The sequence below is a fragment of the Conger conger genome, chromosome 13 (assembly GCF_963514075.1).
Source record: "Conger conger chromosome 13, fConCon1.1, whole genome shotgun sequence".
Lineage (NCBI taxonomy): Eukaryota > Metazoa > Chordata > Actinopteri > Anguilliformes > Congridae > Conger > Conger conger.
In genome coordinates this window covers 10,119,972-10,135,946 of record NC_083772.1, presented here as the reverse complement: position 1 = coordinate 10,135,946, position 15,975 = coordinate 10,119,972, and the positions used below count along the sequence as shown (strand labels likewise).

The window sequence follows — 15,975 nt, the reverse complement described above, 5'->3', positions numbered from 1 at the left end:
GATTGTGCCCTAATCAGCGGGTCTGCCCAGGCCAGAGCCTTATCGGTTAGAAGTGACAGAATAAACGCTACTCGAGCGTCTTCAGTGGAAAACCATGAGGGCTGCGCTTTAAAAAATATCAGGCACTGGGATAAGAACCCCCTGCATTTACCCGCCTCCCCCCCATACCGTAACGGCAACTGCAATTTGGGCTCCCTGACCACTGGTGTAATGGGTTGGTAAGAGGACACCGTCGGTTGAGGGAGAGTGGGTGGTTGAGAGGAGTCAGGAGATAGTGCTAGTCCCTGTGTAGAGCGGAACTCGCTTGCTAAATGCCGAAAACTATCAGCGAGCTCCAGCAGCACATCCTGCTGCCTGCCTAACCTGGCCAGGATCTCATCCTGACGTTGGAACACCCGTGTTTGCTGCTCGGTGGTAGCAGCCTGCTGTGCATGCAACACCTGCAGTGCCTGTTCCTGCCTACCTAAAGCAGCCTGCTGAGCGGCGACCACCGCTTCCAGCGGGGAATCTCCCACATTCATTCCTGTAGAAGTCGCTGGTCTCTCCAGGGTGGCTTTTGTGTTCTATCAGGGTGGGGTTGGAGCGGAGGACCAAGTGCGACTAAATAAAACCCCTCCTAGATCCCAGGGGCGGTGTACAGGGATAAGTGGGACAAAAACTGAGAATAACTCCCGTAACAGGGGGGAGAAACAAAAACAAACCCAAAGGCGATTCTTAATAGGGAAAACAGAAAAAGAGCCCAAAATGGCTGAAGAAAATAAAATGACCCTTTGAGAACAGGGCGAGTGTACCGACCAGTAACTGTGCCGAATAACGAGCACAGAGAATACCCAATCAGGGGCAATGAAATAAAAATACAACCTAGCCAAAAACAGCGTAGGCTAAACAAAAACCATGAGGCGCAGCTCAGGAATAAACACAAACCAAAATACATTTACCGGGGACAACGTCCCTCTACCGCTGGCTCACACAAGCCCAAAATAAAAGAAAATAAACCCTTAGGGAAGGCGTCGGTAAAACCACACCAAACGCCTTCCTACCTTTTAGAATAATTTGTTAGGAGGTTTCAATAAGTGAACACACACCTGCACAGTACCTGACTCAAACCTCGAGTCTACCGTGTGCATTTACCGGCTTGGTGTTAGAGTGAACAGTAACACAAAAGCACTGAGGCTCATACAAACTGGCCTTAAATACACAGCTGGGAGGTCATTCCCCTAATGCAAATGAGGAACAGGTGATAACAATGATCCCAGGCCATCTAGCGGTCACCACGGGAATAACCTCCCACCATGACAGTTTTATCAGCTCTCAAATGATGTTAGAAAAGGATCTCAGGTGTAGAGTGGTCACAAAGCTCTTAATTACGAAGTCGATTAGTGCCAGGCCCAAACAGACATTCATACTTAAAGGCTCATCATCAGGGTGTACAGGAAGAGTGGGAGGAAAAAGAACAAAGAGAAGAATACTAGCAGACCCCAGCTGGTTAACGAGTGTGGACCTTCCTTTAGGGCAAGAGCTAATGGTGATTTCAAGCGGGATTGAAGCGGGGCCCACTGGTTCAGTTTACCATCTTTGTGTCAACAACAACGAACCATTTAACCTGTTTTAATTACTTTGACCTATGGAGCTGAGGCTCCTTGGCTCCAGGTCTTTGCACCAGGCAGAATCTGAGAGTGCTGCTGCTGCATGCCTGCTCTGCTTGGTTTAATGATATGACATGTGTTATGAAAGCTGTTATTTATAAATAAATGTGGCAACACAAAAATAAACACCCTCCATTAGTTGTTTTATGTCAAATCCGCTCAAGGAAAAATCACACACAAGGATGCAAGTACAGGTTAATTGCCACATTGACACCAATCCGTACATAAGTATACTTTTTTTTTCTTCTTTTCTTGAATTTTATGTATGTTCTATTGAAAATTGGTCTTCTAAGGAAACTTTGTTTTGTACATTGTTACAGCACTGTCTTAGAATGTTAGGGTTTTGTTTCACAAATATACAAATATGCAAATTTTGTCAATACAAACCGCAAACCAATTAACATATAATGTCTCAGAAGAAATGGATAAGAGTGAGTGCTAAATAGGACCAAATAAATGCATGGTATACATGGAATATGCAGTGTATGCAGTAAAAGCTATTGTGGCTGAGGCATTCATAATGCATGTTGGAATACAGCATTCCAAAGTGCCCCGGCTATACTAATTGTACTCCTGCATGGCTCACAGTTTCTGCTTACTAGTGACATGTGTCTGTCAAAACTGTACTGCCTCATAACCAGAAGAGAGTGATTTAAACAACGTATATTTGGAGTCTGTGGCCCATGTTTCTCATCCCCATGTTTCAACATGCCCCGTGTTAGTTTGTGCCCCTGTCTCCCCTACCAGTACTGGGTAATTGCCACATTGACACTTTATTAAATTACGATTTTGGTGTACTTCCTTCTTTTCTTCTTTTCTTTTCTGCTATTAAAAATGGGTTTTCTAAAGAGGAAACTTGATTTTGTGAATTGGTACTGCATCTTTTGTTCAAAATGAGCAATTACAAACCCTGACACAAGCAATACGTTATATTGGGAAGGCTTGGAGTGATTTGACACATATTGTTGGAAAAACAAGAAGCACTGTTTGCCTTTGAGAATTTGCTGAAAATCTAGTGAGCAATTCTGTGGGCAAAATCTCTTTGTCAGTAGAGAAGGGCTAGACTGGTCAAAGCTGACAGGAAGGTGACAGGAACACAAATAACCACACATCACAACAGTGCAGTGCAATGCAGAAGAGCATCTCTGAAGACACAATGTGTTAAACCTTTAAGTGGACAGGCTACAGCAGCAGAAGACCAATAAAAAAGAAAAAGAGTCTAATTAATACCTAATGAAGTGCTCAGTGAGTGTATATGTGTTTTACCAATTACAGAAACACCTATTTCCCCCCATTTCTACGGATGAACTTAAAAGTAAATCAAAGGAACAAATCAAGAATCATTTGGTATCTTCTTTCAAATTGCCGGATTTCACAGGGTTTCTGTCTTCAGTCTCCCCCTCAGCAAGTTCATTGTATGCTCAATTGAATTTAAATCAGGTGACTGACTTGGCCAGTCCAAAACTTTCCACTTTTTCCCCATTGATGGATGCTCTGGCTGTGTAGGCAGCGTGTTTGGGGCATTGTCTTGCTGCAGGACAAGGTGCTGGCCATCCTACAGCTTCCATCCTCCCAAAAGATATATCCTCCCAGCTATACATGCCCAAGCCATGACACACACACTACCTCCTATGTATTTTCGAAATACAAAATACTGTATTTTATTTTGATACATTTCTTTGTTGCAGGATTTCATAGTACATTTACATTTGGGGTATTTAGTATCAAAATACATTTAATGTATTTTTGCCCATCCCGGCATACAGTTAACAGTTTGGGGGCACCCACATATACCAATGCACATGCAAACAGACACACACACACACACACACACACACACACACATCTATTCAAAATTGTGAAGGCATATTATCAGCAACAAATAAATTGGCAAGATATTTTACATTCCATGGACCAGAACCCATACACATTACATTTTTTCCTTAAGCTATACAGGTTAACATATGTGTAATTGTTAAGGCTCTACCAAATTATTATTGTTAAACCGAAGGACTTAAACAATAGTAAATAGACACAATTTGTTGCACTTTGTTGTACGTCGCTCTGGATAAGAGCGTCTGCCAAATTCCAATAATGTAATGTAATGTAACAATTAGTAAGATAATGTAGAAAAAAGGAATGCCTGCACACTGTATTGCATGCAGTTATTCCTTGACAATGCACAATGCTATAGCAACAATCGTGCAGTGCCCATTCCATACCTAGCCTGAAAACACAATGTGTATTTATCTGGATGAGGTCAATTGTAGCATGAAGACTGCATTGGAAAAACAACATGATACATAGATGACATTATGACCACTCACAGATGAAGCGAATCATGCTGATTGTCTGGGACACAATGTCACATGTCATTTTATTTTGTTTACTAAAACAAGATACTGTTGTATCTTAGTTACAGCATAATTTGTTTAAACTACTGAGCTATGGGTTTAATGGGGAATCAAAACTGGAACAGAATAAATGTTTAGGCAATGTTTTATTGAAATTCTGACTGAAGGAAATGCGTACATGATGTGCATGGCCTTCACTTCACCTTTACAAAAATGCCAACATGTAAAAGCCCCACCCAGGGCACCACACCTCACCAATGACTCTGCCAAAAAATATGGGCCTCAATGTTAACTACCAAAAACACAAAACATGTGACTGGAAATAGCATAGGTTACCTTTTCCTGCTCACATGTTATAAGTGGGATTATTTTTATCGTTCATATGCGTACTCCTCACATGTTAGGTGTTCAAATGTGGTTGTTGAATAGTGTTTTTCAATGTGATTCTTTTATGAGGGTGAATACAGTTAAGAAAATAAGTGTTGATCCTTTTTTTAGATCTTCAACACAACAGAGGTGTACCATTCTCTACACATATAAACAAATCAAACATAAACATCAAAAATCAAAGAGCAAACAGAAAGTTTTACCCAGGAGATTAGTGAGAGGTTACAGAAAACATTGAGCCTTAATTAGATGTAATAGTAATAGTCTTTCAAGCTTTTACTTACAGTAATGTGTATTGAATAGTAAAGACACAGAGAACAGCCACCAAATGTCTGCCATGCTGTTTAATCACTCAGTTTAATTTTTGTAAATATTCTAAAGATTTTATTTTTAATTTCCTCAGTACGAAAACAGTACACAATGGGATTAATAAGAGAGGGACCTAGAATCGCTCCTATCAATAACCCATGGCGCTCCTCCTTAGTAAGTACTACTCCTAGTCTGGTTAGAACTACTTGTACAAATAGTGGAAAATAAAAGCAAGTAACAACAATCAAATGACTGAAGCACGTGCTGTACATTTTTTTCCTGTCAGTCTTGGAAGACATTTTAAAGATGGCAATCATGATTCTTGTATAGGAAAATAAAATAAAGGCAAATGTAGAAACAAAAGGAACGTTATGATGGTAATCATGAAGAAATAGTAATTGGGATCGACGCAAGTGGCTCTGACTAAGCCTGGGTAGTCGCAGAAGGCGTACTGTATTGTCGACCTGCAGTAAGGTAGAGGTATGACAGTCCCAGGTAAAATGGCCACAAACACGCAGGCCAACATCCAGAGGGAAAACGCCATCAGCAGTGTACGCATGTTTGTCAGAATACTGTGATACCTCAAAGGGCTGGATATAGCCACTAAGCGGTCGAAAGCCATCCCAGCGATGGCAAACATTTCCATAACTGCGGCCAGGTGGAACGCAAACATTTGAATGAAGCATGGAGCGTAGGCGATGGTTCTAGCGCCTGCTAACAGCAGCCCAATCATGGTGGGGCTGCAGCTACTGCTATAAAGCATGTCCACGACAGCCAGGTTGCAGATTAGCAGGTACATTGGCTTGTGCAGACGCTTATCCAGTGCAATGAAGCATATGTTTGCGGTGTTGGCAACCATGACCATGGTATAAACCACCAGTATCACTATCCCAATGGCCACCGGATTCCCAACCTTGTCAAGTCCACCAATGATAAATTCTGTTATTACTTTGGTTGTGGCATTTCCTGGTGACATGTTTGATGGCTCCTTTGGAGTTCAAAGCATCTGAAAAGATAGAAATACTGTAAGTACCTAGGATTTTCTCACCCCAGATATACATGGATATACAGTATATTATATTTGCATTGGTTGGCCCTTTGAACCTCAATATCTCACTCATATGGTGTTTTGCCATTTCTGTGTTATGAAAATAATGTAAAAGTCTCAACAAAAGACCACTAATTTTGTGGGTAATTCAGAAATATACATGCTTTTCCTCATTTCATAACTGTACATTTTATTACATTTGAATTAGACCTCAAAATTCTACATTTCGACCATAAATTGAGACTTAAAGGTATAATAGGTAAGATTTTTGTTAAAACATTGTTACAAGACCATCCCTTCCTATCGTTGAAAATGGCTCACTGACATGTTGACTCACCCTTTGCATGTGCTTATAGTCTTTAAATTCTGGTTTCAAAATATACAGTTGACAGGCCGTCACTCTGTACCAAAACCTTGTACAGCTGTACAATAATACGAGTTAATTTGTTGAAAATTGGTTCGAATTGCCTCTGCCACTGGCGTGGGGGCTTATTTTACATTTTTACATTTTAGTCATTTGGCAGACGCTTTTAATCCAAAGCGACTTACAAGTGCATAGGTTCTACCATAAGTCAGAGCATCACATCCAGAAACTAGCAAAATACACAGGAAATGCTGATTGTTCGTGGATCATGGCCCAAATTGCACTCCAGACAAGCGATCATTGAAACTCTGTATACTATTGCTTATTATCCAAGCGAAGACTACATATCTAGTTATAATACATATCGTTTTATAACTAGATATGTATTCTTCCCTTGGATACTAATCAATCGGTATACAGTTTCAGTACACAGTTTCAGTGATCGCCGGATGTGCAATTTGGGCACTTACACGTTCTATCTGTTTATGTGTTGAATCATGCGGTTTTAGCTAAACTTTAATTTGTCTCAAACTGTAAGTTGCATTGTTTATGGTAGACTATCATATCGTAGTTATATAGCCATCTAGTTACATAGCTAAATACGTTCTTGCCCATAATATAATTGATTAGCTAAAGTGAAAACTCAAAAAGATAAAAAAGTATAAATAGAGTTGTGTAGCACACTAAAGTCCACATTTCATAAAGTCACCTGTTCGGCGAACATTTTCTTACTAGGACACTACGAAAAGATGGCAGATTCCAAAACATTGCATGAGGACACTGAACTGCATAATAACGCTTTATATTTCGTGTTATATTCATAGACTGTGGGAAGTTAGTGTTGTGGGTTTAGGGTATTTGTTGCTGCAATTCCTCTCTTGACCGTTAGGAGTCCGAAATTACCTATTGTACCTTTAACATGGAGACACGCATTGGGCTAATTGAACATTACGTTATTAAACAGAGACGAGAATCACAAGAGCCCATAATGTTCAGCAACTTTATCACTGACAGGCAATAGATGACATTTAGCACACTGACGGTTGCAGCAGCCAGCCTGAAGGACTGCCGAAAGTGGTAAGCCCTCAATTTCTGAAAACAGAGTACAGTAAATTATCCAATAGAGTAAAGTGAGGGCGGCAAAAAGAGGACAACTGGGTCAGCGTACATGAACATAAAATGCCAAACAGTGTATGCTCCTGTTAGTATTGACTCTATTTTTTTCAGTTGTTTGGGTGGTTGGATGTGTTTTGAACAGCACTGTTTGTGAGACTGGATATTAACCCATGTCACGGCTGCCAGGCTGTTGTGGCTGCGTATGGTTCTTCCACTCACTACTGATGCTCTTGACTTTTTGTTCAGAGAATAAAGCATAAAATTAGCCGATAGAGAGTTCAATCATCCAATCCACCAAACACCTCAAAACAATGCAGTCATTAACAACAGGAGAATACACTGTTTGACATTGGCAGGGATATTTGGCACATTTCACTTGGGACCCCACCCACATAATCACATAAATGTTCCATCCATCCATCCATCCATTATCTGAACCCGCTTATCCTGATCAGGGTCGCAGGGGGGCTGGAGCCTATCCCAGCATACATTGGGCGAAAGGCAGGAATACACCCTGGACAGGTCGCCAGTCTATCTCAGGGCACACACACCATTCACTCACACACTCATACCTACGGGCAATTTAGACTCTCCAATCAGCCTAACGTGCATGTCTTTGGACTGTGGGAGGAAACCGGAGTACCCGGAGGAAACCCACGCAGACACGGGGAGAACATGCAAACTCCGAACAGAGAGGCCCCAGCCGACGGGGATTCGAACCCAGGACCTCCTTGCTGTGAGGCGGCAGTGCTACCCACTGCACCATCCGTGCCGCCTTAAAATGTTACTTTACCTTTACACGTCTGTTTCTTCAGTCTGAGAAAATGAGAATGCTTTCTCTGCCCCTCACATGAAAAAAGTGTCATTCATGCTGTTGCCTCAACTGAAGCAGTATTCTTATATTCTGGAAATTTCACTCATTTACATTTACCCTTGTCTTAAAATTCCAACATTTCTTAAAATCAGAAAGCTTTCTTACTTACTCACATGGTGGCACAGCCTTCAAATGAAGATCAGATCAATGTGGATGTACATTTATAACCAGGTTCTCTTCCATTGGGGAAAAGAAGGCCCAGTTCTATTCTTGGACAATGGACAAAAAAAGAATATCATGACTTGTTGCCACACAGACCTGTGGGATTATGAGTTTAACACCCCCACACTGTACATACTATCTAAGACTGCTTGTTAATAATAATATCTGACAATGGAAACTAGCTCCATCATGAGGTAATTCTGGTAAAACTAATTCAGGGTTACTTACAACTTTTCCTTTTCTCTTAAAACAGTAAGCATTGGTACTAATAAAAGACATCATTGTTGTTGCTGATTGGACATGGGCCATTACAGATATACACATTATTTAGTATAGGCTGACTGTAATGGAAGGTGGTCAGCAATGCCACCATTGGTTCTGAACCCAAAAAGGACCACAGCTCTGTATGCATTTGTCAGGATGTGGTTGCTGATGGAAAGTCCACTTTCTATTAGGAAAGGTGATTTCCAGCCACAATGATTAATTCTGATACCTACCTATGAACATTGACTGTAGCATTCATTCCAGTTCCAAGAGATTTCCAAGGATTTAAAAAAAAGAACCGATTTTCTTGGTATCAATTTGATGTTTGATTTCTCATTTGGAGTTAAATGATTCAACTGATGTAATTCACAGTTTTCAATGCTTATGGATATTATTGCTCATACTAACTGTGTCACATAGTAGACAATACGCATACCTCGACTCTAACATGAACAGTACAAGATTGAGATCTGGTTTCATTTAGCTTTAAGCTTGTTTTCTGGTCTGACAACAGTCTCTGGTCTACAAATGAATAAGCATAAGTGTTATTCCCAGGGCCTGAAGTGAACTGAAGGTGAGGGGCACAGGAACAGGTTGGTTGTCACAATGTTAGTAATTGCTTTTGTTACAAAGGATAAAATCTTGACTTTAGACTTTATTTACAAAAGAATATTTATGTTTACAGTTTTGATGCATGTCCCCTTGAGCATCCTCTTGACTTCAGGCCAGGTGACCTTCACCAGGGTCTTTGGCTCCTCGTAGAGGGAGGACTTGACGATGGTCCACTGGTCTTGGATCAGGACAGGTCGCGGTCAACTCCGGAAGTCAATATTGGCTTGAAGTGATTTGTGAGCGTGTCCACCTCTGAATCACCAAAGTCTGAAATGATATCCATCCATCCATCCATTATCTGAACCCGCTTATCCTGAACAGGGTCGCAGGGGGGCTGGAGCCTATCCCAGCATACATTGAGCGAAAGGCAGGAATACACCCTGGACAGGTCGCCAGTCCATCGCAGGGCACACACACCATTCACTCACACACTCATACCGACGGGCAATTTAGACTCTCCAATCAGCGCACTGCTTTAGCATTTGGTCTTTGGTACAATAGGTAATTTCGGACTTCTAACGGTCAAGAGAGGAATTGCAGCAACAAACACGCTCAAACCACAACACTGTTTTTCCCACCCCTTCTCTGTGAACACGCTGAAGTTGAAACGTCCTTGGCTGTGGCAGTTATAACCAATTTTTAACCAATGAGCTGGAATTATTGTACAGCTATATGATGTTTTGTTACACAGTGCAGGCCCGTCAACTGCATATTTTGTAACCTGAATTTAAGGACTATAAACACAGGTAGAGGGTGAGTCAACATGTCAGTGAGCCTTTTTCAATGATAGGAAGGCATTTATAATGGTCTTTTAACAATATTTTAACACAAAAATCGTACCTATTGTACCTTTAAATGGGAGCATGTTCATTAGCATGCTAGCACATAGTTTACATGTGTTCAAGCTCTTCAAAAACCACTTTTTACTAAAACATCGGTTTCTTACAGTGAAGTATGGACATGCTGATAGACTGACATTAAACAGGTTATTTAGGGCTGTTGAATCGATTGATCTGTCAATTCTCAATAATGCTTGGAAATGTTGATTATGAATATTACATTATTAATAATTTGATTAATTCATGCTAAATATTGATATCAAGAAATTCGACTGACCATATCAATTGTCTCTCAGCTTCCTGGGAATGCCATCATTTTGTTGCTATTATGTTTTTTATGTTTATTGCCTTGTAAACAAAACTCCATATGTCCTGTTTCCAGCATTAAAGCTTCCCCTTGGCAAGACTACAGTGATGCACTTAGTTGCCAGAGAGACGTTGCCGGAGCCAAATTCACAAGGTAACTCCATTAACTGTATCGGGTGCCGTTTCATATAGCTCTTCATATATTGCTCTTATTAATGGAGTCATAAGAGTGTGTTGTGCTGTTAATCTGAACTTACTGTGCTGAGATGCCCTTAACTGTTCTGTCTGTTTTTGTGTGTGCGAACACCCGGACTATGCTGTCCGTACGTCTGCTTATTAAGGAGCATGACATTTGTGGTTATAGAATTGTGGCCGTGTGTGCATTGTGGTGTGTATGTATGTTTGTATGTATATATGTGTGTGTGTAGTGTGTGTGTGCATTGTGCGTGTGTGTGTGTGTGTATGTGTGTGTGTGTGTGTGTGTAGTGTGTTTGTGCATTGTGCGTGTATGTGTGTGTAGTGTGTGTATGTATGTGTGTAGTGTGTGTACATTTTGCTTGCGTGCGTGTGTGTGTGTCTGTATGTATGTTTGTTTGTGTAGTGTGTGTGTGTGTGTGTGTGTATGCATGCATGCATGCATGCATGTATGTATGTGTGTGTGTATGTGTGTAGTGTGTGTGCATTGTGCGTGCGTGTGTGTGAGACCACGCAGGTGTGAACAGCGCTGTGTGTGTGATGAGCACAGTATGCTAAGCTCACCTCTGGTTCTCTTCACCCCGCAAGTCAGAGGAATCGTGAAAAGACTGGAGAAAGCAACTGCTGTGTGATCCTGTGAATGCATCCGGTTGTTTCCTGTAACCATGCTGTAATATAGTCTTTGTCTCTCATGCTGCTGAAACAGACATTTAATCTTACTTTGAGGACCAGTAGAAGCAGTTTGTTTATAAGAAACCAGATTTTAAAAAAATGTCGCTCTGAACTGGATCATCATATTTTCACGCGTGTCATACCTCAGCGTCTGACGTCCTTCTCTTTAACCTTGAATGGCGGACTGCTGCGTTTAAACATCGTGTCGACCCCGGTAGAGTCAGTTTGCACATGAAAAGGCAGTATTTTTGCTTATTGCACAGGGTAATGATGTGAAGGTTGCTCTTAAATCTTCACAAATAGGAAAGAGTATATTTGTCTACCTCCTTTGGAGGGGCTTATACCTGGTGGTTTTATTAATGGTAAAGGTTTTTTGGGGAAAGGTTTGGGTCTTCCATACAGGTTCACAGTGGAGGATTAGGATGTGGGGTTTTGGATGAAAGGGAGGTTGCTTCATGTTTTACCACATAAAGCTATAACATATCTCACAACCACTTGAGCTACACTTCATCTTTTTATGATTATTGATTTTAGCATTATAAGACTAATCAGTAATGTGCCTATAGTCTGAATGCAATCAGTGATGAGTTTACCTTTTATTTCCCTTCAAAGATAATTGTGTTTGTGCATTCCAGAAGTGCAAATTATGGACAAATTCCCCCAGTAATAGCAGGGGTGCTTTTCCTAGCCTTATTATTTCATCAAGTCTTCAGTGCAAACCCAAAGCTAATTTCATTGCGTTTATCCCATTGCATTTGTGACTGTGTTTTGACAGTCATTGTGCGTCATGTGAACCTTAATTACCCAGTGTTGTGTCCAGCTGTACAGAATGGTTATAACAGATTATACTACTTATTTCCTTTCCTTTTGAACATAGTATTGCTCATTAATGCCTGCAGTCCAAGTCAGAGGGTAAATTAAAATCATATTTCTTAAAATAAATATTTTCTTTGCTTAATCAATTTGCACGAAATTGAAGCATGAGCTGTTTCATCTTAACCTGTACATTTTTTTATTAAATATTTTTCAGATGGGAATGGTGTTCCAACCTAAGGACATGTATGTGTAGAATATATATATTTAATATGAATCTCAGATGCAGTAGTATATACATCCATGACAGAAGATATGAGACGGGTGCGTGGGGGTTGGACCCAAAATGCACGACTCAGAAACAATAATGGAATAAAGTCCCGTCAGGGCTTTATTTGGGACGAATCCCAGAAGCGTAGTCACAACAAGCAAAGTCCATACACGTAGATCCAGCCAAACAAACGATAAACAAACAAAAAGCACGGTGCCGAGGGAAGAGGCAAACTCGTAGTAGGTAAACGTGCAGGGAGGTCCGGTAGCAGGAGAGCTGTCAGCGGGGCAGATGTACAGGCGGACGGCAGGCAGAGTCGTAGTCGAGGGCGATGCGGAAGTCGAAACCATAAAACAATCAACGAGGCAAAAGTACAAAGACGGTAGGCGAGGACGTGGTCAAAAACAAACAATGGTCAGCGAAACAGAAATCAATAACGATGGTCGGTAAAACAGGCTTGGATCTTAACGTGAATCAATCAGAAAATAATGCTCAAGAGTTGCGTAGTAAAACTAGAGGCAGACAATTTCGCTGTGAACAGTAGCGCGACTGGGATATAAATGCAGGTGTAGACAGGTGTAGACAATTAGTTAGAGCGTAGCAAGGAAATGGAAAACAGGTGCGATGGATGACAAGTTTAACAAGGTGATTAGTAATCGTTAGTAATAAACCTATCCTGCCCTAGCATTAGTAAATTAGTAAATGACATGCACGAGAAACGTAAGGTAACATGAACACATGATTAGTTTGTTAGTTTCTACCCAATCCTGATCTCGCGTTAGTAGTTTTAGTAAATAGACAAATGGAAACAATTAGGGAGTGAATGACAGAAAGAGAGAGAGAGAAAAGGCGGAACGCAAGGTTTGCGGAAAGACATGTAAAAGTGTATGTTTAAACAGTAACCAGTCTACGTAACAATAAACATAAATCAAAAACATAACACAAAACGAAACTAAGACGATAACCATTCAACATAATACAATAATATAATCGGAACGAAACATAACAAGACATGACGAGAAAATAAATCGTAACAAGAACTAAACGTAAACTAAACAACATGACGAACCTAGACTAACATAATACATGATAAGACAATACAAGACTAAGACAAAATGAATAAACATAAAACATGGCGAGACAGACCTGAAACGTGACAAGATATTACTGAAATATATTGGTGTTTAGTGTAGGATGGTCTCTATACAATAGATAGCTTATTAGCAGTTGAAACATGATGACACCGTCTTGTACCTGAAATGGCACACCCTAACCAATAACTCAAGTTGCTGTAATAAGTATAACTATTTCAAATATATACACATCCTGGAATCTTTTAATGCACGGTAAGGCACAGCTGCCCACATTCCTATCTGACTACAGAGAGCTGTTCTGCTTTGTGCTTACAGCAGCTATTATCTCCATGCCACTAGAACAGTTCACAGTGTTTGAATGGGAAGTGTTTCTGCTGCTAGATGGCGTGTGCCAACTGACCTGGAGTGGCTTGCAGTGAGCGTGTAAAATACATGGAGCATTTTATTCATTCATAAATCTGAGTATTTTTCTAAAGCGTTTCTGTTCAGTTGAGGACTTGTGTGTGTTGCTCACGAGTCATGCGCTCCCACCCACGGATGTGAACTTGGAACCTAGAGCTTAAAATTCTCCCTAACCACCACACTGCTGCCATATTTGAGTGAAACAAACCATAATTCTCTGAAATGTCAGCTGGCGACCCAGGACTCTGGAACTGGGCGCTGTGGCTTCTGATGATAAGCAGCCACAGGCTGAGAAGGCCTTGTTAAAAAACTGCCACTGAGGCACAGCAAACCTGATGCGTGACCTGCTGGGTCACTGCCCTTGACCTTCCCCTTGACCTCAGCAGCGTCAGCATATATCTGTAAAAATAGACCCTGTAAAAATAAAAGCTGTGTAAGTAAATCTCAGTAAGAACGTCTGCTAAACAGCAGTAATTCAGTGCAAACTAAATTATCTACATTGTTAAAAATGATTATTATGAAGCCTCAATCATAGCAATCCAATCATGTTAAAAACAAAGTTTCTGTTACGGTGCCCCCAGTAAATTTACAACCGCAATGGCTGAAATCGGGGGTTCCCAGTCTTATCTGAAACGGGGCAGGTTTTTGATTCAGCCTAGCACTAAGACACCTACTTATCAAGGCCTTGATTGTAGACCGCAATTAATTGTGTTGTATGGTTTGTATGGTTTTAGCCCAGCACTACCCTGCTCCCACAGCGACCCTTTTCTGGTGAGATTGGGAACCCCTGATTTTAACCACTGCTGTTACAAAAGGATCCGGGCATTGAATCTGTGAATGAGCAGAGAGAAGACCCCTGCTCCCTCTGCTGGTCTCTGTGCCTAACAGATGGGGTTTATGAGGTGGTGATGAAGGCCTGGCTCGTTAAACCGTTCATTTGTAGGGGAAAGAAGAACTATAGTAAATGATACGCATGGGAATCATAAAGGATGAATAAAAGGTAAGAAAAATACCATCATTCCAACCATGCATTGTGTTCTGTAATGGGGCGGCAGACTGGAGCCTAGTGGCCAAGGTACATGACTGGAACCCGGACGGTTGGCCACAATATGATCCATGCAGCTGTTAGGCCCTTGAGCAAGGCCCCTGCCTAGTTTAATCAACTCTAAGTTGCTTTGGATAAAAGTGTCAATTAATAACTGTAATGTAATGTATTAAGGGTACTTACAATTGTTGTATAAAATTATATGACAAAGCTAACTTTAAATTCATTAGTCCTCAAGCAGTATATGAGTGGGTTTATCATGGGTGGGAGCAGGCTGTACAGCATGATGATGACAATGCGCAGATCCCTGCTGAATTTAATTCCCACGTTGCTCGCCAGGTACACAAAACAGCGGGGGAGGTAGTAGAGGGCGATGATGATTAGCTGGGCACTGCAGGTGGACAGCATTTTGAGGCGACCCTCTGCGCTGGCGATCTGAAGCACGGCCACGATGATGGAGACGTAGGAGAAGACGATCAAGGCCAGAGGCCCCAACAACGCCAACATGGCGAGGATGAAGGCCGGGAAGCCGTAAGGCGCCCTGTCGGTACACGCGAGCACTGTGATTGAAATGTGATCACAGTAGCACTGGACTATTCTGTTTGATGCACAGTAAGGCAGAGGGTACGCCCTGATCACCATCATCAGGGGACCAGTCTGTGAGATCAGCCAGGCAGTGATGCTGAGAATACACACATTGGAATTTGTCATGATCATGGGGTATCTGAGAGGATAGCATATTGCCACATATCGATCCAGAGCCATTAACAACAGTATAACTGAAACTACGGTTCAAAAATAGTGCACAAAGTACATCTGCACAAAGCAGGCAGTGAATGAAATGGTTCCTGCCTAAAACCAGTATCTGGCAATGATCTTTGGCAAAGTGGTAGTGCTGAAGAGTACATCCAACACAACCAGGTTTAAAAGAATTAAGTACATGGGTTTGTGGAGGCTGCGATCCTATGTGAACAGCATGAGAAATATGGCATTTCCCAGCAAAGTGCAGACATACACCAGGAACATGACGGCAGAGGCCAGGCCGTAGTATTCCGCATGGAGTCCAGGGAACCCCACGATGACAAACTCAGTCACTGCGCTCCCGTTTCCCTCTGACATGGTGAACTGCAGTCCTCTGAGAGACCCCACCTGGAGAACTCTATATTTGACAAAAAAAGAAAAAGTTAAAAAACCTATTTTAA

General features: G+C 41.4%; 1 pseudogene; it reads right to left on the bottom strand.

The window, feature by feature from the left end:
• Nucleotides 1-4,731: 4,731 nt before the first annotated feature.
• LOC133108303 (uncharacterized) lies at nucleotides 4,732-15,892 on the bottom strand (annotated as a pseudogene).
• Nucleotides 15,893-15,975: the final 83 nt, after the last annotated feature.